We start from the raw sequence: 5806 nt of genomic DNA, 5'->3' as shown, positions 1-5806 counted from the left end.
GAAGCTGGCAAGGCACACACTTCCAAAAAAAGCTAAAGCGTAGAAAACTGTTTCCACTAGGTAATTTTCAGTGTCATCTAATATGCTGAATAACCTACATCATACATATTTGAAATCAAAAGACTATTATTTCTTAATTTCTATGGGTTTGGCTGTGGAAGAATCAGCAGCAGAGATGATAAAGTGACTTTAATCCCTGAGACAGAGACCTAAAGAAAAACCGTCTTTCTTGACCCCAAGAAAATCCACAAATTCATCTCTGTTAATTCTTCCCTAAATTGTTCTAGTTACTCTAGTCGGGTCAAGCCTTAAAATTATTTGCTTATAACACGAGATATACGCACACACAATATCATAAGGGTAAATATATATATATTTGTCCTTGTGTTTTATATACATATGTATATGTAATTTTATATATAATAAACATAAATTCATTTTAATAGTTGGAATAAAAGTTCCAGCTAAAGGTTTTTCTTGTATTTTCTAAAATGTCAATCGTGACATTTTTAGTTTTAAGGTGAACTTGGAAATCAAGGCTCACAGTAAATAAACTTCAAAGAATCTGAGTTGAAAGCCTATCATTGTTTTTGGACATCTGAATTATATTTTCAATGTTACAATCTGCTTTCAAATAAGCACGTGCACAGGGCTTCCCTACATGTCACAAAAAGGACTTTCGTTTCCAACATCACGTCCTCTAACGGAGAGTGAAACCCCAGAGCGGGGACTCACACAGTCCCTGCATCTGGAAGGCCTGGAGAACCCAGTCACCAACTACAAAGACAAAAGAGAGCTGAAGAAGGACAAAGATAAGTCCACATTATTATTTTGTCTTTCATTTTCTTTTTTTAAAAAATTTCTCCTGATGCTATTAACATTTCTTTCATCTAAAATTCGTAAACTTTACATTTAGCTTTCAAATCATTCCAATATAGGCATCTAATATTTTTTTCCGAAAGGCACCTGTGTCTACTAGTTAAGAGCTTAATTAGAATCATAGACTAATTTCTCCACTCTCAGTTTATGTAAATTTGGGAAAGTTAAACAAGTTAAGGCTCATGTTCATACTCTGTAAAAAGGATATGATACTACCTACCTTATAAGTTTGTTTTGAATATTAAAAGAGATAAACAGTCTAGCCAAAATTAATAGTGTACCAAAAAAATATATAACACATGACTATTTTCCTCAAACTTGAGCACAGTTAATTCCAGGGTTTTATGCAATGTTCCTGGGACTACTCAAAGCCCCAGAATGAACAAAGTCCATTTTTCTGAAATTCCAATTTTAATTTCAAATTTTGCTGTGAAAGGATAATGGAATTTCAATATAACTTTAATGTAAAATGGATAGAGGTAAGGCAGAGATAATATACAAATATTATTTTTCAGCAATTTCTAACTTAGAGAAATGTTGCAAATATACATAACTTATTTTTTCCTGAACATTTTGGGAATAATTTGCTAATATGATACTCCCTCCTTCCTAAATATTTTAGAGTATATTTCCTGCAAATAAGGACATTCTCCCACTGCAATGATTCTCAATATGTTGTCCTTGGATGCTGTAGGCCCACAGGATCAAAACTATTTTCATAATAATGCTAAGACATAATATGCCCTTTTCACCATGTTGACCTTTGCACAGATGTATAAAAACAACGTGGGGCTTCCCTGGTGGCGCAGTGGTTGAGAGTCCGCCTGCCGATGCAGGGGACACGGGTTCGTGCCCCGGTCCGGGAAGATCCCACGTGCCGCGGAGCGGCTGGGCCCGGGAGCCATGGCCGCTGAGCCTGCGCGTCCGGAGCCTGTGCTCCGCAACGGGAGGGAGAGGCCACAACAGTGAGAGGCCCGCGTACCGAAAAAAAAAACAACAACAATGGGGGTCAACACCACTGCCTAAGCAAGAAAGGCAGTGCCACCAAGCTCTGTTAGTCATCACTGTATCCTTCACCACCACATACTCACAGTAGAAGCCAGTTTCACTTAAGAATCAAAGCAGTAAAAATTATTCATTTTATTAAATGTTGACTGACTCTTGAGTACATGTCTTTTTAATATTCTGCATGATAAAATGGAAAGTATGAATGAAGCACTTCTGCTGTGTATCAAAGCATGGAGATTATGCAATTTATTGTTTGATTTGTGAGCTGAACACAACCTTTTTTCATAGAACATCATATTTACCTGCAAGAACAACTGTCAGACAAACATTGACTATTTGCACTTGGGTTTTTGACAGATATTTTCAGAAACAGAATGAAATATTGGCTGGCACTTCAAAGAAAACAACTGACAGTTTTTGTATCCAGTAATAAAATTCAAGTTTACAAGCAAAATTTAGAATCTTAGAAAACTTGCATTCCCCACATTCACAGTGCAATTGTGATTTTTTTTTTTGTATTGCATAATGAAACATGTTAACATTTGGAAGTTCTGCATAACTGAGTGAACCAGTATTTTCCAAATAACCAATGCATACTGTGATACAAGCATGCATATGTAAACGTTTCATTCAAAATACAAGAGAGCTCAATGGATTTTAATATAACTGTGAAATGTTCATTGATATATTTTGTTTGCACACTGCAACTAACCTTGAAGAACTACCTTTTGTAGAGAATTAGTGGTATCAAACAATAGCCACAATTATCTGAAGAGTATTAAAATACTCCTCCCTTTTCCAAATACATATTTGTGTGAGGCAAAGTTTTTTTCACATACTTTAATCAAAGTAACATATCACAAAGGCTTAATGTAGAAGGACATATGAGAATCTAGCGGTCTTCTATTCAACTGAACTGGAGACTTGCAAACATGTAAAACAATGTTACTCTTCCATTTGGGGGGAAAATAATTATTTTTTATAAAATGCTTATTACTTATGTTAACACCTGACAGGTTTACTGTAGCTATTTAAATTATTTAATAGAGATTTAAACATTTTACTTTAATTTTTAATATGGTAGTTTGCATAGAGTAAACCCACATAAACAAATTTCTTGGGAATTCTCAATATCTTAAAGAGTATTTGGTGTCACAGGTCCTGACACCAAAAGTTTGAGTATCATCAAAATCAAAAACTTAATATTAACATATTACTGGCCCTAATCCTCACACCTCTTTCAAATTTCCCCAATTGTCTCATTGATGGCCTTTATAGCAAAAAATAATACTAAAATAAAATCCAGTTCAGACTCACATGTTGTGGTGCATGTAGCTGTCATATCTCTTTATTCTCCAACATTTCTTCAATCTTTCCTTGATTTTTCATGACCTCGACATTTGTATGTTGTACATTGCACTCAATTTGTGTTTGATATTTCTTCATCATTAGGTTTGCAGGATTATCACAACAGCGGTGTCCGGTTCTTATTGCATCCTATCAAGTGGCACTCAACTTCAATTTTTCCCATTACTGATGACGCAAATTTGGTCGCTTGATTAAGGTACTGTCTTCCAGGCTTCTTCACTGTAAAGTTCCTCTTTCTCACTTTGTAATTCATTTATATTTTATGGGGAGATACTCTGAAACTGTAAATATCCTGTTCCTCATTAATCTTTCAACTTACTTGCTTATATTAGTATACCCTTGTGATTTCCTATTTTATTATGTAGATTATAACTCATTACTATCATTATTTGTATTTATGCTCAAATTATTTCAGATTTGACCAGGAGGAGCCCCTTGAAATAGTTCCTATATAATTTGGACATTTCTGCAGCATTCTTTGAGCACTTTCCCAATTTTTGGCACCAAAAGTTGTTCCCGGTTTAACTTGTACCGCTCCTGCCCCAGCCCAGGTGTTGGCTGTTACTCCATGGAACTCTGGTTTAAGTAGAATATGGTATTTAGGAACTGAGATGTGTGTGCTAGATGTGATCATTGTTATGGAGGGTCACTATTCCCATGGCCTGTCTGTGGATAAAACTACAAAGACAGACGTATGTTTATATGCATGCTTAGGGAGGCACCTGCTCAGGTGGGGATGATTGGCATCTCTGGCGTTTGAAGCCAATGCTCACAGCACGCGAGCTCCACGCAGTAGCAACAGGAGGTGGCTATGAAGTTATCACAGGACTAGGGGAAATCATCTTTGGGGATCTTATGAAGAACTTCTTATGCCGTGTGGCTGACAGGGTCTTGGTGCTCCGGCCGGGTGTCAGGCCTGAGCCTCTGGGGTGGGAGAGGCGAGTTCAGGACATTGGACCGCCAGAGTCCTTCCGGCTCCACGTAATAGCAATCGGCGAGAGTTCTCCCAGAGATCTCCATCTCAACGCTAAGACCCAGCTCCACCCAACGGCCAGCAGACTCCAGCGCTGGTTGCCCCATGCCAAACAACTAGCAAGATAGGAACACAGCCCCACCCATTAGCAGAGAGGCTGCCTAAAGTCATACTAAATTCACAGATACCCCAAAACACGCCACCGGACGCGGCCCTGCCCACCAGAAAGACAAGATCCAGTCCCCTCCACCAGGAAGCCTACACAGCCCACTGAACCAACCTCACCCACTGGGGGCAGACACCAAAAACAACAGGAACTACGAACGTGCAGCCTGCGAAAAGGAGACCCCAAACACAGTAAGTTCAACAAAATAAGAAGACAGAGAAATATGCAGCAGATGAAGGAGCAAGGTATGTGCATGCTTAGATTTACATAATTTCTATCTGTTTCTATAACTTGAAAACCAAGAGTTCAAATTCACATCTCCCCTGCATCGGCAGGCGGACGCGCAACCACCGCGCCACCAGGGAAGCCCCATCTTTCTATATTTTTAATTCCCTTCTCTAATAGTGAGAAGTCTGGCTTCCATTATCTTTAACAAATGAGCTTATCAGAATGTTTGACTGTGTGTAAATAAATAGATAGGCGCATTTGTAGGATTCACACCAAACTGTTGAGAGAGTTTTATCTAGGGGAGAAAAATAGAGGAATTTGAAGGTAAAGAGTAATTTTTTACCATATGTTATCACTTACATGTGGAACCTAAAACATGACACAAATGAACTCTTTTACGAAACAGAAATGGACTCACAGACACAGAAAACAAACTCACGTAGCAAGTGGGCTGGGAATACTAACAAGCAAGCTTGGCACATCAATTCATGGCAACATCATGTAGTTCCAAAGCTCACCTTGAAGTTTGCGTTGCATTTTGTCATTCCTTTTATTTTTTTTAATTAAAAACGTTTTTTGAATTGAAGTATAGTTGATTTTCAATGTTGTGTTAGCTTATTCCCAGCCCAGTTGCTACATAAACAATGTTACCTCCTGTCTTGTGATTCTGGTATTATTAACTGAAAATGTGTGGGCTGTCTTGAATGGATTATAATAAAGGAAAAAATGACCTATAAAAAAAAAGAAACTCATGGGTACCAGAGGGGAAAGGGGGTTTGGGGGAGGGATAAATTAGGAGTTTGGGATTTGCAGATACAAACTACTATATATAATATAGATAAACAACAAGGTCCTGCTGTAGAGCATAGGGAACTAGATTAAATGTCTTCTAATAAGTCATAATGGGAGAGAATATGAAAAAGAATATGTACATACATGTATAACTGAATCACCTTGCTGTACACCAGAAACTAACACAACACTGTAAATCAACTATACTTCCATTAAAAAAAAGAGTGATTTTTATATTTTGTTCTGTATATTTCTTCATTGTTTGCATGTTTTACAATAAGGATGTGGTCGTGTAATATTTGTGAAAAGATATTTTTATTTCAAAAAAAGACAAAAACATTTTAGGCAACATTTTAGGCAATAAAGATAGCTTTAACAACCCCCCCAAATAT

Source organism: Physeter macrocephalus, chromosome 16 (assembly GCF_002837175.3).
Source record: "Physeter macrocephalus isolate SW-GA chromosome 16, ASM283717v5, whole genome shotgun sequence".
Taxonomy (NCBI): domain Eukaryota; kingdom Metazoa; phylum Chordata; class Mammalia; order Artiodactyla; family Physeteridae; genus Physeter; species Physeter macrocephalus.
This window is presented reverse-complemented; position numbering follows the sequence as displayed.